Source organism: Leucoraja erinacea, chromosome 23 (genome assembly GCF_028641065.1).
Source record: "Leucoraja erinacea ecotype New England chromosome 23, Leri_hhj_1, whole genome shotgun sequence".
Lineage (NCBI taxonomy): Eukaryota > Metazoa > Chordata > Chondrichthyes > Rajiformes > Rajidae > Leucoraja > Leucoraja erinaceus.
The window spans coordinates 9819330-9845795 of NC_073399.1; the positions used below are offsets into that span (position 1 = coordinate 9819330).

General features: G+C 48.2%; 1 protein-coding gene across 2 annotated transcripts in view; it reads left to right on the plus strand.

Annotated features, from left to right (window-relative positions):
* aatkb (apoptosis-associated tyrosine kinase b) overlaps window positions 1–26466 on the plus strand; it is a 158508-nt gene that overhangs the window by 22478 nt on the left and 109564 nt on the right. The window lies entirely within an intron of this gene.

Genomic DNA, 26466 nt, shown 5'->3' on the forward strand with positions numbered 1-26466 from the left:
CATCTAATCGGGAAATTATTCCAAAATCTTTGACCCACACAGTTGGAACGATTACCCACACAGCTGTATTAGACGCATTGTAAAGTCTTAAGGCCAAAACAAAATATATTTATTTTCAACCAAATCGATGTCTGCTATTTCCCATTGAAACCATCGACTTCCTGTCATTGTCACGTTGAGCCCGAGAAGTTTAAATTAAGATCCTGTCACACTTTTATCTTCCCCACCTTTAAGTCCGATGAGGTCGGCAGATATGATTCCTGATTCTTCGCGAGTCCCAGTGAATTGGGATGAATCTTGCCTTGTAGTTTGGCATGAGTCGGTAGAGAGTGGCCAGTGTGGAGAAACCGGTTTACCTGCCCTGGTTGAAAGCCACACTTGTTCAGAAGGGTTTGCATTGAGTTTTATCTGCTATGTAACCAGCAAAAATCCTATAGCGGAGCAGGATAGACCATTCCTTCTAAATGAGCAGGATAGACCACCGCAACGGAACAGAACGTTTTTTTCATCCATTTCAGTAACCCGACCCGACCCGACCCAACCCGACCCGACTCGCAGTGTAATCAGAACAGTTTGTGTTAATAAATTATAATTCTGAAAATGAGAAGATTTTTACCAAATAACTTTTATTTTTACGAGGATGTTTCCGTAACCGGCTTCCGCCTCCGTACCAGTATCTTTGCTGCGCTACGGGATCTTTGGTGCGGAGACGGAAGCCGGTTACTGAAATGGGACCGAAAATGACCCATGAATCTGCCCATGGCCGCACTATGTCTTTTTCGTCGAGTGGACTATCTTGCTCGCTATCGGATCTTTGGTAACCAGTGGTGAAAGTTGGCTGCTCGACACCTGTTGTATTCAGAGGAACAAAAGGTCTCTTCAATGCCGGTTGTGACTTATCTTCCTTAACTCTGGATGTTTAGTTTATTGTCACAGTGAAAAACGTTTTAGTTGCGTGCTATCCAGCCGTTGAAAAGACTATCCCTGATAACAATCATGCCTCAGAGGGCTGTGGAGGCCAAATCAAATCAAGTCAAGTCAAGTCAAGTCAAGAGAGTTTATTGTCATGTGTCCCCGATAGGACAATGAAATTCTTGCTTTGCATCAGCACTACAGAATATAGTAGGCATGAATACAGAACAGATCAGTGTGTCCATACACCATTATATAAATATATACACACATCAATAAATAAGCAGATAAAGTGCAAATAAACAGATAATGGTCTATTAATGTTCAGAGATTTGTTTCAGTTGAGTTTACTAGCCTGATGGCTGTGGGGAAGTAGCTATTTCTGAACCTGGACGTTGCAGTCTTCAGGCTCCTGTACCTGAAGGTAGCGGGGAGATGAGTGTGTGGCCAGGATGGTGTGGGTCTTTGATGATGCTGCCAGCCTTTTTGAGGCAGCGACTGCGATAGATCCCCTTGATGGTAGTAGGGAGGTCAGAGCCGATGATGGACTGGGCAGGGTTTACTACTTTTTGTAGTCTTTTCCGCTCCTGGGCGCTCAAGTTGCCGAACCAAGCCACGATGCAACCGGTCAGCATGCTCTCTACTGTGCACCTGTAGAAGCTAGAGAGAGTCAAACAATGGATATATTTAAGGCAGAGATAGATAGATTCTTGATTAGTACGGGTGTCAGAGGTTATGGGGAGAAGGGAGAAGGCAGGAGAATAGAGTTAAGAGGGAGAGATAGATCCGCCATGATTGAATGGCGGAGTAGACTTGATGGGCCGAATGGCCCAATTCTGCTCCTATCACTTATGAACATGAACCATGCCACCCACAGTGTACAGATACAGGATAAAGGCTATAGCGATTAGTGCAAGGTAAAGTCCAACTAGTCTGAAGAAGGGTGGCAACCCAAAACGTCACCTTTCCACATTCCCCAGAGATGCTGCCTGACCTGCTGAGTTACTCCAGCACTTGGTGTCCTGTTATTTTAAGAGCCTTCAATTATAATATAAAAGATTTATTAATTTGTCTCAGTTAATGGGTCTGGTCAAATTGAAAATCTTTGGTTGCCCTTGTGGAGTGTAGTTGGGTTGTGGGAGGATGATAGCATACATTTGTCACTAACTTCATTCAGTTTAGTCTAGAGATACAGCGCTGAAACAGGCCCTTCGGCCCACCAAGTTGGTGCCGACCTGTGATCCCCGTACACTAACGCCACTCTACATGAACACACACATGGGACCATTTTACAATTTAACCAAGTCAATTAATCTACAAACCTGTATTTCTTTGGAGTGTGGGAGGAAACCGGAGCACCCGGGGAAAACCCACGCCTTCACAGGGGGAACGTACAAACTCTTACAGACAGCACCATAGTCAGGATTGAACTAGGGTCTCTGGCACTGTAAGGCAGCAATTCATAGAAACATAGAAACATAGACAAGCAGTGCAGGAGGAGGCCATTCGGCCCCTCGAGCCAGCACCACCATTCAATATGATCATGACTGATCATCCACAATACCCCCGTTCATTCCTTCTCCCCATTCCCTTAGCCCTAAGAGCTAAATCTAACTCTCTCTTGAAAACATCCAGTGAATTGGCCTCCACTGCCCTCCGCGGCAGAGAATTCCGCAGATTCACAACCCTCCGCGTGAAAACAGTTTTTTCCCCCATCTCAGTCCTAAATGGCCTTCCCCTTATTCTTAAACTGTGACCCCTGGTTCTGGACTCCCCCAACATGAAGAACATGTTTCCTGCATCTACCCTGTTCAATCCTTTAATAATTGTATATGTTTCTATAAGATATCCTGTCATCTTTATAAATCCCAGTGAATACAAGCCCAAACGACCCATTCTTTCATCACATGTCAGTCCCACCATCCCGGGAATTAACCTGGTGAACCCACGCTGCACTCCCTCAATAGCAAGAATGCCCTTCCTCAAATTTGGAGACCAAAACTGCTCACAATACTCTAGGTGCGGTCTCACTAGTCCCCTGCACAACTACAGAAAGACCTCTTAGCTCCTAAACTCTACTCCTCTCGTTATGAAGGCGAGATTCTACCACAGCGCCACCGTGCCGCCCACGTTCTTCTTCATGGTCAACCTGCCAATCTGTTCGTTCATTGGTGGTGGGAGGCCAAAGGATTTGTTGATATTTTTGCCGGCACGCTTTGTTGTTCAGTCCACGTTCAGTCCAATCTCTTCCCTTGACAGTTCTCTTGTTAGCGCAGCAGAAACACGACACCTTCAGCTTTGAACGTTTCTGCCCCACAGCTTCAATCCTCAGCTGTGTCCTTTCCAACAACGGTGTAACTTAAGCAACTTTCATTCTTTTCATTTTGTTAACCTTGCAATAGGATACAAGTCTGCCTGGCTGGGTTCCCACCTCCGCTCACCTTTAGATGGGCGAGGTGTGACTCTTGCAGCAGTCCCACCAGACAATGTGATGATTACAGGCACAAGATAGAACAGAAGATATACACAAAGTGCCGGAGTAACTCAGCGGGTCAGGCAGCATCCCTGGTGAAAAGGAATAGGTGACATCGCTGAATCTGAAGAAGGATCTCAACCCAAAATGTTACCTGTCCATGTTCTCCAGAGGTGCTGCCTGACCCGCTGAGTTACTCCAGTGTTTTTTTTGTCTATCTTTGATGTAGACCAGCATCTGCAGTTCCTTCAATACACAAGGAACTACAGATGTTGATTAACTAAAAGAGACACAAAGTGCTGGAGTAACTCAGCGGGTCAAGCAGCATCTCTGGAGAACATGGACAGGTGACGTTTTGAATCAGTACCAATCTTCAGAGTCTGAAGAAGGGTCTCGACTGGAGAAGTCACCTTTCTCGACTGGGAAACTCTCCATGTTCTCCAGAGATGCTGCTTGACCCGCTGAGTTACTCCAGCACTTTGTGTCTTTTCAGCCAGAAGTTAAAAAAATGCATACCTCCAGATTCAGGGACAATTTCCTATCAGCTGTTATCAGGCAACTGAACCATCCTACCATCAACTGGAGAGAGCCTTCCTGACCTCCCATCTACCTCATTGGAGGCCTTTAAACTTTCTGTAAACTGACTTTATCGGACTCTAATATTATATCTTGCACTGAATGTTCTGCCCTTTGTCTGTGTTCTACGGATGGTTTGATTGTATTCATGTATAGTCTTTTCTCTGACTGGATAGCACGCAAGAAAATGGTTTTCACTGTACATAGAAACATAGAAAATAGGTGCAGGAGTAGGCCATTCGGCCCTTCGAGCCTGCACCGCCATTCAATATTATCATGGCTGACACGTGAGAATAATGAATTAAACTAAACTGTGCAGGGATCGCTGGTCGGCGTGGACTGGGTGGGCCAAAGGGCCTGTTTTCAAGTCGTATCTCCAAACGATGGCACGGTGGCGCAGCGGTAGAGTTGTTGCCTTACAGCGCTTGCAGCGCCGGAGACCCGGGTTCGATCCCGACTACGGGGTGCTTGACTGTACGGAGTTTGTATGTTCTCCCCGTGACCCGTGCGGGTTCTTGTCCGAGATCTTCGGTTTCCTCCCACACTCCAAAGACAGGCTGGTTTGGGGGTTAATTGGCTTGGCGTATGTGTACATTGTCCCCTGGTGTTATTGTGCGGTGAATCGCTGGTCGGCGCGGACTCGGTGGGCCGAAGGGCCCGTTTACGCGCTGTATCTCCAAACTACACTAAACTGGGCAAGAGTGAATGTACTTTGTGAAACACTTTGTGCCACTGCTGTATCTGTGATGTTCAACCTGCTGCGCTTTCCACATCTGCTCACTCGCATTGTTCAGGACTTAGTATCTCAAAGCACTTGAGGAAACAATAATTCACAGTGAATGGCAAAGGAATACTTTATTTGGAGCACTGCAGATCAGTCATGTATAATGCAAACATTTCCATTGAAGATGATGTATGTTAAAAATTAATTTCTGCCTGTTTATTAGAAAGACAATGAAACTGATGCATATTTGTCACGGATTCTTTATGTCAATTGAAACTGGACATTGTTGTTACACGGACAATGGACTATTTTTGTGGCAAAGTTTTACCGTGGCAGGCTGTTTGTTTCTGCAATATTCTGCTATTGTTTGTACCTGATGCAGTCTCGTGCTGCCAAAGGATTCATTTCTACAATGCCCAGATGTACTGGCGATTAGATGAAGGGGAAAGTTTATCACGGTGGCGCAGCAGTAGAGTTGCTGCCTCACAGCGCCAGAGACCTGGGTTCGATCCTGGCTAAGGGTGTTTGTCTGTACGGAGTTTTGTACCTTCTCCCCGTGACCTGCGTGGGTTTTCTCCAGGTGCTCTGGTTTCCTCCCACACTCCAAAGGTCTGTATGTTAAACGGCTTGCCATAATTGTAAATTGTCCCTAGTGTGTGTGTGTGTAGGATAGTGTTAGTGTGCGGGGATCACTGGTCGGTGTGGACTCGGTGGGCCGAAGGGCCTGATTCTGCGCTGTATCTCTAAAACTAAAAGCTGGTTTGGGTGAAGATGCTCTTTGCTGCATCTGCAAACGATGACCTCAGCGCAGCTGCTGCAGCGGTGTCAGCTTGTTGCATTGCAGTCGGCTTGCAGCTGATCCTTCGTTAGCAGGGGGAGAACATTTACATGATCGGGGGCGTGTGGACGAGTCGCTGGAATTAACTCGCGGCTCACCAAGTGCCGTCTAGCGCTGCCTGGGGAACCGGACGTTTCCTCTCATCGCCTCACTGATATGATCAAACATCCCCGTGTTAGATGTTAACACAGAAACATACAAAAATAGGTGCGGGAGTAGGTCTATGGTGGGATGCTGCGCTGTATTGTGCTTCTGGTACATGGGAGATCTCAATCAACCTCCCCGGCCCCTTGCTCTGTCGAAGCTTGATCACAGCATTATTCCAACACTCTTCATCCCAGAGCCCACACCGTGCAAGTTAACCCTTTCAGCACTATTTCTACTCCGGATCAGATGAAGTGTCATAGATGCACACAGCACAGAAACTGGTCCTTCAGCCCATCTAAGCCATCCTATCTAAGCCACCCCACTTTCCCCCATTTAGACTTTAGACTTTAGGGATACAGCATGTAAACAGGCCCTTCAGCCCAACTAATCCACGCCGAGCAATGGTCATCCCGAACACTCGCACCGTCCACTTACTAGGGACAATTTATAATTTTACCGAAGCCAATTTACCTACTAACACGCACGTCTTTGGAGTGTGCGCCACTCTGCTGCCCTTAGGGGAGTCAAGAACCAGAGGGTTTAATATGAGAGGGGACTGATTTACTAGGCTCCTGAAGGGAAACTTTGCATAAAGAGGCTGATAAGTATATGGAACGAGCTGCCAGAGGAGGTAGTTGAGGCAGGTACGAAAACAACATCTAAAAGCCCTTTGGACAGGTACATGGTCGGGAATTTTTTTTTTAGAGTGATGTCGGCCATAGACGGGCAAATGGAACCTGTGTAGATGGGACATTTTGGTCGGCACGGGTAAGTTGGGCCGAAGGGCCTTTCTCCGCGCTGTGAAGGAAAACGAAGGAACAAGTATAAGAAAGGGAGACAAAGACTGAGCCAGGGGGAGGACAAAAAATGGTTTAGGAGAGTTGGTTAAAGTAAAATACATAACACCTTTGCAATCAATACAGTTGAGGGGAGGTATTGATGTTGGGTAAGGCAGAACTAGATGGCACCCAGACTAGCAAACAACAGACAGGAATCAGAGATTGGCATCACCTTTATCATAAGGTCATAAGTGAAGGGAGCAGATTTAGGCCATTCGGCCCATCAAGTCTACTGCGGCATTCAATCATGGCTGATCTATCTGTCCTTCCGAACCCCATTCTCCAATTTTCTCCCCATAACTGACACCATACTAATCCAAATCTATCTATCTCTGCCTTAAAAATATCCATTGACTTGGCCTCCACAGCCTTCTGTGGCAAAGGATTCCACAGATTCACCACCCTCTGAATAAAGAAATTCCTCCTCATCTCCTTGCTTAAGAAACGTCCATTAATTCTGAGGCCGTGACCTCTAGTCCCAGACTCTCCCACTAGTGGAAACATCCCCTCCACATCCACTCTATCCAAGCTTTCTATTTTATTTCAAATTACATATCTCTGTTGTTATCTTGAAAACATCCCCTCATATAGCATATAGCCCAGTTACCAATGGATGCTTGATCCAGTCATTCAATGTTGAATAGTGTAAACGAGTGTAACAAAGTGTGTTTGCCATAGTTAGTTTGAGAGTAGCTCTTGTATAGTAAGATGACTGCCTCAGAGGCCAAACACACTCCAAGACTCGACAGGACTCAAGGGCCTGAGTTATAGGGAGAGGTTGAGCAGACCAGGACTCTGTTCCTTCTTGTTTATGATATTGTTTACAGACTACTGTGTTTACGTAATCTGTTCTGTTGCAAGAAAGAATTTCATGACTGATGAGGGGTCCCGACACGAAACGCCACCCACTCTTTTTCTCCAGGGATGCCGCCCGGCCCACTGAGTTACTCCAGCAATCTCATTGTTCTGTTTGGGACATGTGACAATAAAACACTCTTGACTTGACAAAGTCATACACTATCCGCAGTTGGAAATATATCGCCAGTCCTTTATTGTCACAGACTCCTAATCCTGAACTGGATTCTTTACAGGGATGGTCGTGGCATCATGTTCGGAGCGGACATCGTGGCCTGTTCTTTGTGCTGCACCGTACAATGTTCCAATGTTCCAATCCCGTCTATTCTACGGCACCGCGAGGCAGTTGAGTTACTCCAGCACTTTGTGTCTACCTTCAGAGTCAACTCGCATCTGCAGTTCCTTCTTAGACATCGCCGCGCTGGGGTAGGGTCACTCTGAGCGTGGGTGCTGTCACGGGCAGCGTTAACACACAGAGCACAAGGAGCGAGAGACAATCTCCAAACAGGACTGTTATTGACAAAATGGTTTCTTCTGGCACAGTTTCGTGCCGAAAGCCTGCAGGGAATATTAAATATCACCAAGCCTGATGCGTGTACAACACAAACTGGGTGTTTGAACGTACAAGATAAACAATAAGCCACTATCTCTGGCTGTCACTTGGAGTGTAGCATTCTTCCAATCAATCTTTATAGCCTCCTTTTCCTTGAGCTTGTATACATGTGGGTCTATAATCATGTGGTCACTCTAGCTGGGTACTGCAGAGTAGCTTGCATGTTGGTTAATACGAAGGTAGATAAAAATGCTGGAGAAACTCAGCGGGTAAGGCAGCATCTATGGAGCGAAGGAAATGGTGACGTTTCGGGTCGAGGCCCTTCTTCAGACTGCATGTTGGTTAAAGTGCCTTCAGTATATTTGCCTTTCCCTGTATCTGTTCCAATGACAGGCATGGTTTTTTAAATGCACATCACACATTTTGTGATTATAGTGTGTGTCTTTGACAGCACAATAATTCCAGGTATCTGAGATCTGCCGCTAATCTATCACCTAATTGAGCTCCTAATGGAATAGCTTGTACCAATATTAGCAGTCACTCTGCTGCGGTACGCTTTAAAATATTTTAAAAGATTCTGAATACACCTCTTTCAGTGTGGTGTAGGGTCCAGTAATGTATTTAACCATATGGTGACAATCAATACCCAGTGGCTTCCCAATGAACAATATTTCTATCCAAGCATAAATCACAAAGTGCTGGAGTAAAGGGCCTGTCCCTCGAGCATGCGACTGCATGCGGCAAATGCGACCAAACCGGAAGCTGGGGCCGCGCGGGGGCTGCGCGGAGGTCGAGTGATCCCGTACGAATTGACATGAAGTTCGAGCGAAGGCGTACGACATCAAGACGCTGTGTACGGCGTTGAGACGCTGTGTACGGTGTCGAGACGCTGCGCACGCCCGTCGAGGCGGTGCGTACGGCCTCAATGCGGCTGTGTCAGTTTTTCGGAGCCCCGCGCGATGTCTGGACCAGCTCCGCACAACTCCACACGGCTCCAGCAATCTAAGTGGGACCGGCCCCGCAATTCGTACGGGATCGCTCGACCTCCGCGCAGCCCCCGCTTCCGGTTTGGTCGCGCTTGCCGCATGCAGTCGCATGCTCGTGGGACAAGCCCTTAACTCAGCAGGCCAGGCAGCATCTGTGGCGGGAATGGACAGGCGATGTTTTGGGTCGGGAGCTCTTTGCGCAGGTTTCCAGCGTCTGCAGTTCCTTGTGTCTCTCTCCCCGTGTTTTCAGGTCACTGGGAACCTGAACTGCTTCCATCTTCACTTAATTATTCCTGTTTATCCGGAATTATAGATGACTGTGATTCCTATGTTATGACAGTGACTACAGCTCTGAACGACTCCATTGGCTGTGATCGGTGGCACGGTGGGGTAGCGGTAGAGTTGCGGCCTTACGCCGCCAGAGGCCCGGGTTCAATTCGATCCTGACTATGGGTGCTGCCTGTACGGAGTTTGTACCTTCTCCCTGTGACCGCGTGGGATTTCTCCGGGTGCTCCAGTTTCTTCCCCCCGCCTCCGGGTTCGATCCGGGTTCGATCCTCACTTCGGGCGTTGTCTGTGTGTGGAGTTTGCACGTTCTCCCTGTGACCGCATGGGTTTGCCACAGGTGCTCCAGTTTCAATAGACAATAGACAATAGGTGCAGGAGTAGGCCATTCGGCCCTTCGAGCCAGCACCGCCATTCACTGTGATCATGGCTGATCATCCCCAATCCTCCCACATCCCAAAGACGTGCGGGTTTGTGGTTTAATTACCCTGTGTAAAATTGCAGGGAGTGGATGAGAAAGTGGGACAACACAGAACTAGCATGATAGACACAAAATTGCTGGAGTAACTCAGCGGGCCAGGCAGCAGCATCTCTGGAGAGAAGGAATGGGTGACGTTTTCGGGTCACTACTCTTCAGTCTGAGCAGTGAGATCAGCCATAATCTGGTGCTTTGTTTTGTTTGTTGTGATGAAGACCTGGTTTGGGTGAAGATGCTCTTTGCTGCATCTGCACAGGATGACCTCAGCGCAGCAGCTGCAGCGGTGTCAGCTTGTTGCATTGCAGCCGGCTTGCAGCTGGTCCTTCGTTAGCAGGGGGGACATTGGCATGATCGGGGGCTGCGTGGACGAATCGCCGCAATAACCTCGCGGCTCGCCGAGTGCCGGCTGACGCAGCCCGGGGAACCGAACATTTGCTCTTTCAACCCCTCGCTGGCTTGATGAGCCCGCAGAAGGGTCTCGGCCCGAAACGTCACCCATTCCTCCTCTCCAGAGATGCTGCTGCCTGTCCTGCTGAGTTACCCCAGCATTTTGTGTCTCTCTTTGGTTTAAACCAGCATCTGCAGTTCCTTCCTACACAAGACTAGTGTGAAAGGGGTGATCAATGGTGGACTTGATGGACCGAAGGGCCTGTTTCCATGCTGTATCTCTAAACTAATTTAACTTATAACGTCCCTTTTGTTGCTAGCTTCCTGAAATGCCTAAATCTGAGCCTCGTTAGGTCCAGAACAGTTTCTGCTGAATTCTAAAGCTGCAAAAATACTTTCATAGTTGAATGAGCACACTGAGGGATTGCTCAAGCGTGAACTTGGATGGAAAATGATAACAAATTGCAATTATATTTTTAGCATGCGCGAAAGGTGTCCACCAGTTTGATGGATTGTCCAAGTTATCTTGTATTAAGACTGCGCTTTGCTGTAAACTAAATTCACGAGGCCTCTTTGACTGTGGTCATCTATGCTGACAAGAGCTGAATTCATGCGATTCTCTGCAGCGAGCAGAGAGCAGCTCTATCCACCACTGCAAGCAGTGGCCGACTGATCACGGCATTGCTCTGATGTGAAGCTAAACGGGAAGGGACACAGCCCCTGTTGCTCCAGTTCATGCCTCTGTTTTTTGTGTCGTCATGTTTTTTTAGTTTGCCAACTTGTTTCATTGCCAGGTCCAGAGTTTTCATCTTTTAACTAATGTGCTGTGATCGAACAATGCAGTGAAAAAGCAACGAAAGGTCAAATCTGCGGATGGAAACTTCTTGGTTACTTTCTGTTGCTGGAAAGTTTAGGTGTTGAGTAATCTGCATCTGTCAGCGTTTTTTTGTTTTGTTTTAAACAGTGCGCCGTTTCAGATCCTCATGCTCCTCAGTTTTGTGGAGGCCAAGTCCTTGGTTATTTTTTAAAGCAGAGATTGATAGGTTTGCTTTACTTTACTGTAGAGTTACAGCGGGGAAACAGGGCCTTCGGTCCACTGAGTCCACGCTGACCCACATGTTTAGGAACGAACTGCAGATGCTGGAAAAATCGAAGGTAGACAAAAATGCTGGAGGAACTATGCGGGTGAGGCAGCATCTATGGAGCGAAGGAATAGTTGACCCGGGTTGAGGAAGGGTCTCGACCCGAAACGTCACCTGTTCCTTCGCTCCATCGATGTTGCCTCGCTCTCTGAGTTTCTCCACGCTGACCGATGGTCACCAGTGAGCAGTTTTTGGGCCCCATGTCTGAGGAAGGATGCGCTGGCTCTGGAGGAGGTTTACAAGAATGATCCCAGGAATGAGTGGCTTAACATATGATGGCACCAGGCCTGGACTCGCTGGGGTTTAGAAGAATGAGGGTGGACCTCATTAAAACATGCAGAATAGTGAAAGGCTTGGATAGAGTGGATGTGGAGAGGATGGTTCCACTAGTGGGAGAGTCTAGGTCTAGAGGTCATAGCCTCAAAATTAAAGGACGTTCCTCTAGGAAGGAGATGAGGAGACATTTCTTTAGTCAGAGGGTGGTGAATCTGTGGAATTATTTGCCACATAAGGCTGTGGCCAAGTCAGTGGATATTTCTAAGGCAGAGATAGATAGATAGATTTTTGATGAGTACAGGTGTCACAGGTTATGAGGAGAAGGCAGGAGAATGGGGTTTGGAGGGAGAGATAGATCAGTCATGATTGAATGGTGCAGTAGACTTGATGGGCCGAATGGCCTAATTCTGCTCCTGTTCCTTATGACCTTATGACCTAAACTAAACAGGTCCACCTTGCTTTTTTATTTATGTCAATTTTAGAATTCCAGTATGAATAGCAAACGGTAACCTATAACCAAATTATTTTTTTAAGATTTAAAAAAAAACTTGGTTCCTCTGTTCTTTATTTTGTTCACTTTGTTCTTCCCAGCAAAGTAAAGGAATTCTCTGCCCACGGAGTGAGTAATTAGGGAGAAGAGAGACAATGGGTCCTTCAACCCTCCAAGTCCGTGCAGACCAATGATCACCCAAGCACCAATTCTATCCTAATGGTCCAATGGCACTTTTATTATAATAATTGTAGAGGTATTATACATGTTTAGTTTAGTTTAGAGGAGTGGTTCCCAACCTTTTTTTGGCCATGCCCCACCTAATCACCTCTAAAATCCTGATGCCCCCCCCCCCATGTGGTGATATATAATTCTTATCATTTAAAAAGTGAACTCCGTTTCAGCTGAAGAAGCTTAAAACGCCAATACCTTGGTTTAAACAAGCTTCAAAAGAACATGGCATCCATGAAAAAGAAAAATGAAATGAACAAAAGACAGTTGAAGTTCTGAGCAAGAAATTACTAAAAAATTGTAAAAAAAAAAGAAAAAACATTAGGTGGAAATTGCCCCATTGCCCCCTTTAAAAATCAAATTGCCTCCCTGTTGGGCGTACGCCCCACGTTGGGAACCACTGGTTTAGAGATACAGGGTGGAAACAGGCCCTTCGGCCCACCGGGTCCGTGCCGACCAGTGATGCCCGTACATTACCACCACCCACACACACACACCCACACACACACACACACACACACACACACACACACACACACACACACACACACACACACACACACACACACACACACACACACACACACACACACACACACACACACACACACACACACACCGGAGATCTCTGTGAAAACCCACGAGGGCATGGGGAGAGCATACAAAGTCCGTACCGACAGCATTCATTGTCAGGATGGAACCTGGGTCCCTGGCGCTGTGAGGCATCAACTACACCGCTGTGCCACTGTGCTGCCCATATACAGCACACGTGCATAAGAATAGTTCATTGAGACAGTATACAAGAGTCGTCATCTTCAAGTCCCAGTTGTTAAAAGTGCAGAATATCATAACCTGACCATGAAGGCCCCGTTGTCCTGACAACGTTGCAGGGTTGGCCTGGCCTGGCCCAGCGTGGCCTTGGTATCCTCCACCGCTGCTCCACCGCTAGGGGCAATTCACTGAAGCCAATTGATCTACAAACCTGCATGTCTTTGGAGTGTGGGAGGAAACCGGAGCACCCGGAGAAAACCCTCGTGGTCGCAGGGCTGCCTGCATGGAGTTTGCGTGTTCTCCCAGTGACCGGGCGTGTGTCCGAAAGGTGCTCTGGTTTCCTCCCACATTAATTTGCCCCCCCCCAATTGTTAGTCATCCCTAGTGTGTAGGATAGTGCTCGTGTATGAGGCTATCGCTGGTCGACATGGACTCGGTGGGCCGAAGGACCTGCTTCCTCGCTGTATCTCCCTCTAAGGTTTCTAAAGCTTCTCAGTCTCCAAGTTTAAGGAGAATAAAGTGTGAGATGAGTGCGTGTGGATGCTTCACAGAGCTGGCGTGGATTCGATGGGCCAAACGGCCTGTTTCACTGCTGTACCTCTCCCCAAATTCTCTAAAGTTTCCCAGTCTCCAAGTTTAATTTACATGTAATAAAGCCATGGATCAGAGATTATCTGGCAACGATCCGTCCTTTGCGGAAACCTGGTGATGTTTGCATGAGCAGCCATGTACAAATGCAGCTGAAGGTGACTGAAGGTGTGTAGCTGAGTTTGCGTGTGTGTGTGTGTGTGGTTTGGTGGGGCCTGTTCACACTACATGAGAGAACTGGTTCAGGAGTCAAGTGTTTTATTGTCACATGTCCCAGATAGAACAATGAAATTCTTACTTGCAGCAGCACAACGGAATGTATAAACATAGTACACTGTAAACAATATCATAAATGAGAAAAAAAAGTTCAGTGTGTGGGTGTGTATATATATATATATATATGAATATATCGTACACACACACACACAGACTGAGCTTTTTTTCTCGTTTACACATTATACATACACACACACTTATATACATACATTACACCCACACACACACACGCATATGTATATATACATACATACATATACATACATATATATATATGTACATACACACACAAACACTTATATACATACATTACACACACACACGCATATGTACATATATAAAGGAACTGCAGATGCCGGTTTACACCGAAGATAGACACAACGTGCTGGAGTGACTCACCAGGTCAGGCCGCATCTCTGGAGGGACGGGATAGGTGAGGTTTCGTGTTGATCTGAAGAAGGGTTCCGACTCAAAACATCACCTATTCCTTTTCTCCAGAGACGCTGCCTGACCCGCTGAGTTACTCCAGCATTTTGTGTCTTATCTTCTGACTGCTTAATGTTCTGCAAGCTATGCATAAACACACTGCCTAGGAACTATTGATTATAGATAAATTAAATTAATTGTATCCCATATTGCAGTGGTTTTCTTCAATTTTGTTTTCCATATATTATTCAACATGCAAGGGTGCTTAGAGCCGTTTAGATCAATTGTTTGCTGAAATGTGCCATTTATTAAAGAGATTTTTCATGCCTCAATGATTCAAGGCTGCAGCACACCATTCATTATTTCATGCAGGCTTGCTTCATCAGCGGGATAGAGATAGGCTGAGATGATTGTTCAGAGGTTCACCTGCATCTCCTCCAACCTCATCTATTACATCCGCTGCTCTAGATGTCAGCTGATCTACATCGGTGAGACCAAGTGTAGGCTTGGCGATCGTTTCGCCAAACACCTCCGCTTGGCCCGCATTAACCAACCTGATCTCCCTGTGGCTCAGCACTTCAACTCCCCCTCCCATTCCGAATCTGTCCTGGGCCTCCTCCATGGCCAGAGTGAGCACCATTGGAAATTGGGGGAGCAGCACCTCATATTCCGCTTGGGCAGTCTGCACCCTAGCGGCATAAACATTGACTTCTCCAATTTCCGGTAGCCCTTGCTGTCTCCTCCCCTTCTCAGCTCTCCCTCAGCCCTCTGACTCCTCTTCCGTTCTCCTCTCTTCTTTCCTTTCTTCCCCCCACCCTACATCAGTCTGAAGAAGGGTTTTGGCCCGAAACGTTGCCTATTTCCTTCGCTCCATAGATGCTGCTGCATCCACTGAGTTTCTCCAACACTTTTGTCTACCTAGGCTGATGATTGTTGTTGGGCTGGGCTGGGCTGGGCTGGGCTGGGCTGGGCTGGGGGCTGGGCTGGGCTGGGTTGGGCTGGGCTGGGCTGGGCTGGGCGGGGCTGGGAGGGGGGGGGGGGCACTATCCCACACACTAGCGACAATTTACAATTTACAGAAGCCAATTAACCTACAAACTTGCATGTCTTTGGAATGTGGAAGGAAACTGGAGCACCCGGTGAAAACCCACGCGGTCACAGGGGGAATGTACAAACTCCGTACGGGCAGCGCCCGTAGTCTCTGGTGCTATGAGGCAGCAATGCCACTGCGCCTCAGTGCCTGTTCCTGTGGCGTGCTGCTCTACCGTGGACCTGTTGCTTTGCGTAACGATTCTATGATTGTAAAGGGCCTGTCACACGTGGCGATATTTTTTGGCGACTGCCGCCGTTATTATCAGTGTCGCCAAAATATTTTGAACATTTCAAAATCCAGCGGCGACAAAGAAAATGTTGCGACTCTTGAAAAGACACTGCGCGTCAATATGTCATCACGCCGTGTCACACCGCAATACGTCAGTCAATGATGCCGGCAGTTGCCGAAAAAAATCACCAAGTGCGACAGGCCCTTATGCCATCTTTCACACAGTGGGGTGACCAGAACAATGGGCAGCACCATTCTGTGGTTTGACTTTAAGCTTCGAAGTATTCAAAAGTAATTCACAACCTCATCCAAAATGATTGCTAATATTTCAGTCCTGTGGTGTAACCTAGGCATCACTGCAATTATGTTTTTATTACAAATTGGTGCATTATATTCTCTGCATTCTTTACGATGTTTTGGCTATGAGATGTGTTTACTTATTTGGTTTTGTCAGCAAGTTATTTTGGAAACTGTATCCTAAGTATTTTAAACATATTCTTACGATTAAACATTTTTAGGAACAAATTTGTGATCATTTGCAAAATCCCCTTGATCACTCAACAGTCATTATTGTAGTTACCAAATTAAAAATCAAATGTGGAAAGATTAAATTCTCTTCTGCAAATATTTTCTTTGTCTTTTCTGTTGAGATCAGTTCATGTTGAATTAAAGATAGACACAAAATTCAGCGGGACTGGCAGCATCTCTGGATAGAAAGAACGAGTGACTTTTTGGGTTGAGACCCTTCTTCAGGCTGAGTCAGAGGAGAGGGAGACACAGAGATATGGAAGGGTAGGGTGTGAAAATGAGAAATTGCATCTGAAGAAAGGTCTCGACCAGAAATGACCCAGACTCCTTTCCTGTTTATCGTGTGGCTTGTTTAGTGTTTGTTTAGTTTTGTTTAATTTAGAGATACAGTGCAGAAACATGCCCTTCAGCCCACTGAGTCCGCACCGCACATTGACACTACCCTACACACACTAGGGACAATTTTACATTTATAACCAAGCCAATGAACTTACAAATCGTTGGAGCTACGTACACTTTGGAGTGTGGGAGGAAAACGAAGATCTCGGAGAAAACCGACGCAGGTCACTGGGAGAACGTACAAACTCCGTACAGACAAGCACCTGTAGTCAGGTTCGAACCCGGGTCTCTGGCGCTGTACCGCTGCGCCAATGTGCCCTCCGTTTATTGGTTGCATTTCCAATACTGTACATATGTACCCGGTGAGAAGGGTTTGATGGGCAGAAGGGTGGACTAAGTGTGGCAAAGGCTAGAGATGAGAAGGAGAGTAGCAAGTCAGGGTCAGACACTGGTCGAATGGCAGTAACCGCAAAGGACATGACTTCGTCCTGCAGCTGATATGGAGAAAGTAATTGCAATGCAAGAAAGCTCACAAGTTATAGGAGTAGAATTAGGCCATTCGGCCCATCGAGTCTACTCCGCCATTCAATCATGGCTGAAGTATGCCTCCTAATCCAATTTTCCTGCCTTCTCCCCATAAACCCTCGACACCCGTTCTAATCAAAACTGTCGATTTCTGCCTTAAAAATATCCACTGACCTGGCCTCCACAATGAATTCCACAGATTAACTGCCCTCTGACTAAAGAAGGTCCTCCTCACCTCCTTTCTAAAAGAGCGCCCTTTAATTCTGAGGCTGTGATGCAAAATATGAGGTACTGTTCTTCCACTGTGCATTTTAGACCTCACTATGAGGGCACAGCTGTGTGTGACTGAGGCTGATTTTATACACAAAGTTTAGATGTAGGAATTGGCCAGTTTTTCTTGGAAGAAGTTGTTGTAGTTTCAGATTCCTCTAATTTAAACAATTTGTTTTCCAAGCAAATGAACCCTATGATAGATTGTATACTTCCTCTGTCTTCAATCCGTTCATCTATATATTACTAAAACTCTCACCTTGACCACTTCCTGTCTGCGTTGTAATTAAATTAACGCAAAAACGATCCCCCATAGCGCTACGATTTTTCGCCGCCTTGCTCACTATTCTCCTCTGCTGCTAGTTAAATACATTTTGTTCTGATCGGTGAAATAGTACAACAGTTATGAAGGTTTTGAAGGTTCCACCTCCCCCCACAGCCCCCCACCCCCACCCCGACACACCCTCCCCCCCCCCACACACCCCCACCCCCCCCTAGCCCCACACACACCCCCTCCCACACCCCCACCCACCACACTCCCCCTCCCCCACACCCGCCTCCTCCCCCCACATACCCCTCCCCCACCCCGACACACACCCTCCCCCCCCACCCCCACCCCGACACACCCCTCCCCCACCCACACACCCCCACCCCCCACCCCCCCCCCCCACCCAACCCCCCTCCCCCCACACACACCCCTCCCCCCAAACCCCCTCCCCCCCCCCACCCCCACACCGACCCCCCCCCCACACCACACCCCCTCCCCCCCACCCCCACCCCCACTCCCCCACTCCCCCACCCCCCCCCCCACCCCCACACTCCCCCTCCCCCACCCCCGCCTCCTCCCCCACATACCCCTCCCTCCCCAAACCCCCACACCCCCGTCCCCCCCCACCCCCCATCCTCCACACACCCCCCTCCCCCATGCCCCCTTCCCCCTCACCCCACATCCCACCCCCACACCCCCCTTCCACACACCCACTCAGGCCACACTGACCAGCGATCCTAGCACATTAACACTATCCTACACACTGGGGACAATTTACATTTATATCAAGCCAATTAACCTACAAACCTGTACGTCTTTGGAGTGTGGGTGGAAGCCGAGGATCTCGGAGAAAACCCACGCAGGTCACGGGGAAAACGTGCAAACTCCGCACCGACAGTACCCTTGTAGTCAGGATCGAACCTGGGTCCCTGGCGCTGTGAGGCAGCAACTCTACTGCTGTGCCATTGTGCCAAATAGTGAAAGGCCTAGATGGAGTGAATGTGGAGAGGATGTCCAGAGTCTAGGACCAGAGGCCACAGCCTCAGAATAAAAGGACGTACCTTTGCAAAGGAGATGGGGAGGAATTTCTATAGTAAGAGGGTGGTGAATCTGTGGAATTTATTGTGGAGGCCAAGTCAATGGATATATTTAAGGCAGAGATTGACAGATTCTTGATTAGAACGGGTGTCAGGGTCAAGGGTTATGGGGAGAAGGCAGGAGAATGGGGTTGTGAGAGAGAGATAGATCAGCCATGAATGAATAGTGGAGTAGACAAGATGGGCCGAATGGCATAATTCTGGTCCTAGACCTATGAATGTGGCCAATCACCCAGTCTAGGCCTCTCTTGATTTTATTTCCACTATAAAGGCCGCCCCTCAGCCTCTACCCTGCAGGGTAAAACATCACCAGCCCTTCTTTGAATCTAAGCTCAGAGAATCTCTCCATAAAACCCGCTGCCTCTCATTGCTTGCCCCCTCGCCACCTACACCTTTGGCCAAGCGTTCAGTTCCCTTGTCTGCTGCCACCACCCTCTGTGTCTTGGCACCAGTTCTTCTTTGTTGCAGTTGCCACAAATTCCAACGTGAAAGGTTGCAGAACAAGTGAGAAGTATTTCACAAACTTTGGAGCCAGCGTTAGAGTTTTGCGATGCGTTTCAAAGTAGGAGATGCAGCTTGTTTTTGTTTCATGAAGCTGCCTCGATCGCCTTTTGCGTAAGACTTCTGGAGATGTGGGGAAAGGAATGTGATACATTCTGGGATCATTCGGGAATGCGTCCAGTGGCAGTTTTGACCGCTCGTTAGATTTTCACACTCCGCAGGAGTTGAGTTTGAAGAGCGTTTTGAAAGTTGTGCATTTAAGTCATGAGGCCTCTCAGGCAGGGCTTTAACCAATGGTAGCGGTTGCCTTCCGGGGTTAATGGGTTTATTAGAGTCCAGAATTAGTCTGACGAATGAAACTGTGGGCAGCTGTGAACACAACTCCTGCCGACTAAAAGCCGTGCTTACATTTTGTTCATTATTGTCATGTACCAATATACATGTTCATAATTGATAATTGAGACATATAAGATTTTTTCTTTCTCCCTCCTCTATCTCCCCCTCTCTCTCTCTCACACTCTTGCTCTCTCTCCACACACTCTCTCCCCCTCTCTCTCTCACCTCTCTCTCTCCCCTCTCTCTCTCTCACCTCTAACTCCTCCTCTCTCTCCCCTCTCTCCCCCTCATCTCTCCCCCACATCTCTCCCCCATTTCTCCCTCCCACCTCACTTGCTCTCTCTACCCTCTCTCTCCCCTCTCTTTCTTCTCTATCTCTCTTTCCCTTTGCCCCCTCTCTCCCTCTTTCCCCCGTTTCTCTTTCCCCCCTTTCCCTCTTCTCCCCCTTTTACCACCCCTCTCCCTCTCTCTCCCCCCTCTCCCCCTCTCCTCCTCCTCCCTCCCCTCCCTCCCTCCCCACCCCTCTCTCTCCCCTCTCTCATCCTTCTCTCTCTTCCTTTCTCCCCCCTCTCTTTCCCCCCCCTCTCTCCCCCTCTCTCCTCTCTCCCCTTCTCTCCCTCCCCCTCTCTCTCTACCCCCTCTCCTCTCCTCTCCCTCCTCTCTCTCCCCATTTTCTCCCCCTCTGTCTCACCCCCTCTCTCTCTCCCCACTGTCTCTCTCTCTCGTTCCTGCCCCTCACTTTGAGAGTTTCTGCCCCTTCGGAACAGAGACTCTCGCGGCAGCGGCACAACGCTTCCGACGCCTCCGACGGCCCTGGACTCTTGCACTGGGGCTGCTCCATGGTCAGAGCTGCAGCGAGCGACTCGCCAGCCCCGCAAACATTCGCCAGCCCCGGATCCCCGCATCTGTATCCGCCCGCTGCTTCCATCCCTCCCTCATCCCCCAGCTCTCCAACACCCATGGCCCATGCAGTTTATATGAGTTTTGACATTTTCGTTGATCACAGAATTTCTCAGGACAGAGCGTGAGAAATTTGTGATCAGCGTGAGAGCGTGAGAGTTTCCCAAAATGCGTTATTCTCACGCTCAAAGCGTGAGAGTTGGCAGCCCTGTAGGTGGGTCTTATTGGGTGGGGAGGTATAGTGGTGGGCTGTTGCTGCCTTTACAGTGCCAGCGACAGAAGGGTGAGTAGTGATTCATACCGCTGGGGTGTAAACTGCCCAAGTGAAATATGAGGTGCTGTTTCTCCAATTTGTACTGGGTCTCACCCTGACAATGGAGGAGGCCCAGGACAGAAAGGTCAGTGTGGGAATCAATGGGAGGGGGAGTTGAAGTATTTGGCAACCGGGAGATCAGATAGGTTCAGGCGGACTGAGCGGAGGTGTTCAGCGAAACGACCTGAAGAAGGGGCTCAAGCCGAAACATCACCCATTCCTTCTCTCCAGAGATGCTGCCTGTCCCGCTGAGTTACTCCAGCATTTTGTGCCCACCTTTGGTGTAAACCAGCATCTCCAGTTCCTTCCGACACCTTGATTGCCGGATTGTTAGGTGTGTCACAGGAGGATAGGTTTTACACTCCAGTTTAGAATAAGAGGTGGTCTAAGCAGTCAGCCGCTCGACAGGGCAGATGCAGATTGTTGGCACGTTCCACAGCAGAGGCACTTTCTTAAAATAAGAGATTAGTGTCACATTCTTAAAATAAGGGATTAGCCGCTCCGGATTCAAGTGGGAATGTTGTCGTTTGCTCAAACAGAGCAGATTATTAGAATTTCGCAGAGTCAGTCGCTGAGCTTATTGAAGGCAGGCATCAGCATAATTTTTTTTTTTGATGTTCAAGGAATTGAGGGCAGGCAGGAAAATGTCACCAAAATCTTAGTCTGAAGAGTCACTCCTACCTATTTATCTGATCCACATCACTTTATCAAAGGTTTACCAAAAACTCCCACAGAGCGTTGTGAGTCTGTGGAATTCTCTGCCTCAGAGGGCGGTGGAGGCCGGTTCTCTGGATGCTTTCATGAGAGAGCTAGATAGGGCTCTTAAAGATAGCGGAGTTAGGGGATATGGGGAGAAGGCAGGAACGAGGTACTGATTGGGGATGATCAGCCAAGTTCAAGTGAGTTTATTGTCATGTGTCCCTGTATAGGACAATGAAATTCTTGCTTTGCTTAAGCACACGGAACATAGTAGGCATTTACTGCAAAACAGATAAGTGTGTCCATATACCATAATGTAAATATATACACACTTATATTATGATATATGGACACACTTATCTGTTTTGTGATCACATGATCACATTGAATAGCAGTGCTGGCTCGAAGGGCCGAATGGCCTGCTCCTGCACCTATTCTCTATTAAGTTACCTGGATCCTACACACTAGGGACAATTTACAGAAGCCAATTAACCCACAAACCCGCACGTCTTTGGAATGTGAGCGGGAAAACTGGAGCACCCGGAGAAAACCCACGCGGTCACAGGGAGAGCGTACAAACTCCGTACAGACAGCACCCTTAGTCAGGATGGAACCCGGGTCTCTGGCGCTGTGAGGCAGCAACTCTATCGCTGTGCCACCGTGCAGCCCCTTAGGTATTCTAAGATTGTATTCTAAGATTGTGAAGGTGAACAGGCCCAGCGTCAAGACCACGCAATTAGTAGATTTAATGCTTCATGTCTCACTGAGTCTCTCTCTCCTCGACATTAACAGGATTAGCTCTCCTGTCCATCACGGGTTTGGCAGAGTGCCCACACTGGGCGGCGCAGTGTCGCAGCGGGTAGAGTTGCTGCCTCACAGCGCCAGAGACCCGGGTTCGATCCCCACTGCGGGTGCTTGTCCGTACGGAGTTTGTCCGTTCTCCCCGTGACCTGCGTGGGTTTTCTCCGAAATGTTCGGTTTGCTCCCACACTCCAAATACGTACAGGTTTGTAGGTTAATTGGTGCGGTATAAATGTAAATTGTCCCTAGTGTGTGTAGAATAGTGTTAGTGTGCGGGGGTCGCTGGTCGGCGTGGTCTCTGCGCCGAAGGGCCTGTTTCCACAATGTATCTGTCAACTAAATTCCCTTTCTGTTCTTGCCCAGAGACAATAGCATCACCTTTTTGATGAAATACTTTACATACAAACTTCACAATAAGATTTACAAGATCCCCCACAACATCCTACAAATGTTACAAATTATCTACAATTGGAGAGGGGGACGGGTAGATCGGAGGTGTCAGTGTTGCAGTTGAATAAAGGGGACTATGGGGCCATGAGGGAGGAGCTGGCCAAAGTTGACTGGAAAGATACACTAGCAGGGATGACAGTGGCAGGTGTTTCTAGGAATAATACAGAAGGTGCGGGATCAGTTCATTCCTAGGAGGAAGAAAGATTCCAAGGGGAGGAAGGGGCGACCGTGGCTGACAAGGGGCGTCAGGGACAGTATAAAAATTAAAGCAAAGAAGTACAACGTAGCAAAGATGAGCGGGAAGCAAGAGGATTGGGTAATGTTTAAAGAACAACAGAAGATAACCAAAAATACAATACGGGGAAAAAAGATGAGGCAAGCTAGCCAAGAATATAAAGCAGGATAGTAAAAGGATAGCGGAGTTATGGGATATAGGGAGAAGGCAGAAACGGGGTACCGATTGGGGATGATCAGCCATGATCACATTGAATGGCGGTGCTGGCTCGAAGGGCCGAATGGCCTACTCCTGCACCTATTGTCTATTGTCTATTGTTACTAAACACCTTGTTGAAAATATATCGTAGTAACCAAACGACTCTATAAATATAAACCATTTGGATTCTCAAGCAAAGCAAAACTCGGGCAGCGTGGTGGCGTAAGGCAGAATCTTTCCTCGCGGCTGAAACCTCCCAGTGCTGGAGGGATTTGCACTCTCTCCTAATGCGGTTCCGTCCTTGCTGGTGAATGTGGGTTTCACCTCGACGTTATTGCAGCCGTATATCTTGCAGCAGTGATGTCGAGGTCAATGCAACCGATTTTCCAGGCACAGAACACAATGAGCATGTAGCGCGTGTGGCAGAGTGTGAATGCCTGCCTGTGGGCCGTATATTCTGTGGGCGAACTGGATTGCAGCAGCAACCAGGAAGTTTATCTTTAAAAATAAGTAGACCCTGTGGAGTTGTGAGTCAGATTTAATGTTTAAATAATTGTGGGTATGATGAATGCCTACGACATCAAAGTGGTGCACATCTCTCTCTCTCTCTCCCTCTCTCGGTTCATTCTGGAGCTTTGCCCAGGCTTTATACAAAAGTGACATTATCTCCTTAACAAATCATACATTTCACCTGCCAAATGGTTGCGCCATTAATAAGGTGAACGTTTCGAATTTGCCTTAGAGCCGGCAAGGATAATCTCTTCCACAGTTTACGTTAAACATCATTTCATAATAAGAGTTGAAGGTTAGTTTATTGGCACGTGTACCGGGATCCAGTGAAATGCTTTGGTCGCGCGCGCTAACCAGTCAGCAGAAAGGGTCTCGACCCGAAACATCACCCTCCACAGATGCTGTCTGGCCCGCCGAGTTACTCCAGCATCTTCAGACTCTCTCTCTTGAAAGCATCCAGAGACCCGGCCTCCACCGAGGCAGAGAATTCCACAGAGAATTCCACAGACTCGCAACTCCCTGTGTGGAAAAGTGTTTCCACGTCCCCGTTCTAAATGGCTTACCCCTTATTCTTAAACTGTGGCCCCTGGTTCTGGACTCCCCCAACATTGGGAACGTGTTTCCTTAATAACAAACCCTTAATAATCTTATATGTTTCAAAAGATGCCCGCTCATCCTTCTAAACTCCAGAGATGGACACAAAATGCTGGAGTAACTCAGCGGGTCAGGCAGCAATTCTGGAGAGAGGGAAAAGTGATTTAACTAATGTTCATGTGAAAGGCCTGTTTCCATGCTGTTATCTTTATATTAAAAAAAAACATATTTGGGACTGTTCTTGCGAGGATAACAAACCACACATATAACATTAGTTTATTTCATGGTCAGAGTGGTTGCTTAGCAATAACTGTGGCTCAGTTCTAGTTCAGACATATTCACGCATATTGCAAGCTCCCGGGTCCAGCTAAGTTCTATCCAGCGTCTAGATTTCAGCAGCTATTTACTGGAGAAAGCTGCAAAAACATTGCCCTGGTGAAGGGACAGTGATCCAATGTCGACCGCTTTAGGCTCCTGTATTCGGTTGCAGAAGCTCCAGTTGTGTTTCCATCTGTAGGAGCGGCAAACACACTGCCACTTCCCGTCCCCACCAGAAAACTCGGGCAGTGATCCTGGCTGAAAGGCAGCGGGAACATTTCAGCTCACGCTGTTCAGTGAGCTAAACGCCGACTGACAATAGGTCCTATTCCGTGCAGGCTGCACAAATCAAACGCTCTCGCACATGAGTCATTTCCTTCTCGTACCCGATGGTAGGGGGGGGTGCAGCGAGCCGTACCGGTCTGGTACACAACGCCTCTCTCTCTCTCTGTCTCTCTCTCTCCCTGGAGAGTAGCAGAGAGCCGTGGAGTACATGGCTGGTCATGTGTGGGCTGGACCTCCGCAGACTTTCACAGGAGAGCGGGCCCAGGTTGTGACCGGGATGGAAGGTAAGTGCCCTGCCATCACCTGCCATCTCCCCCTAGCCCACGACAGACACGTAACGCTGGAGTAACTCAGCGGGACGGGACGGGGCAGCATCAGTACAGCTCAATTTTATTTGTCATACGTAGGGTCAACTGCACAGTGAAATGTGTTTGACAAGACAACAGGTCACCTCAGCAATGTTAAAATGAAGATTAAAAAAAGATAAGATAAAAGTGACATTGGTAGGTAAAAGACAATAATACGTGTGTTTATGAGTTCAGATGCCTGATGGCCTGATGGTAAAAACTGTTCTCTGGAGAGAAGGAATGGGTGACGTTTTGGGTCGAGACCCTTCAGAAACGTCACCCATTCCTTCTCTCCAGAGACGCTGCCTGTCCCACTGAGTTACTCCAGCTTTTTTGTGTGACCTTCTGTTGAAACCAGCATCGACCTTAGCTCCTCAGTGTGAGGGTGGGAGAGCTTACAATTCCCCCCCCCCCCCCAACCCATCACTTAGAAGCTGAGGGGGAGAGTCAAGGAATCACAGAAGGGGGGGGGGGGGGGGACGGGGGGGGTGGGGTGAGGGTGACATTAGTGAGGCCGCATGCCGAGGTACTGTGTTCAGTTTTGGCCACCCTGGTCCAGGAAGGGTCGTTTGGCTGGAAAGTTTAGTTTAAAGCTTTAGTTTGGAAACTCAGTGCGGATAAAGGTCCCTCAGCCCAGCGGGTCCACACCAACCAGCGACCCCCGCACTATCCTACACACTAACGGCAATTAAACATTTTTACCTCAAGTCAAACTAACCTACAAACCTGCACGTATTTGTGGGAGGAAACAGGAGAAAACTGACCCGGCCATGGGGTGAACGTACACACTCCACACAGACAGCACCCGTAGTCAGGATTGAACCCGGTCTCTGGCGCTGTAAAAGGCAGCAACTCTACCGCTGCGCCACCGTGCGGGGATGAATGCAGAGACGGTGTTTGCCTGTGAGCGCTGGAGGGGGAGGGGTGATTTTATAGACAGAATCGTGAGGGTAATGCATCGGGTGGATGCAATGAGTCTTTCAGCTGGAGTGCGGGCATCAAGAACCAGAGGGTATAAGTTTAAGGTGAGAAGAGAAACATTTAATAGGAACCCGAGGGGCAGCTTTTTCACATAGTGGGTGGTGGGTGAAGGGAACGGGCTGCCAGAGGAGGTAGTCGAGGCAGGTAGTATGACAACTTTTAAATGACATTTGGACGGGTACGTGGATAGGAAAGGTGTAGAGTGATATGGGCCAAATGCGGGCAGTGGCGCAGTGGTAGAGTTGCTGCCTTACAGCGCCAGAGAACCGGGTTCGATCCTAACTATAGGGAGCTGTCTGTATAGAGTTTGTACGTTCCCCTTGCGACCGCGTGGGATTTCTCTGGGTGCTCCGGTTTTCTTCCACACTCCAAAGACGTGCAGGTGTGTGGGTTAATT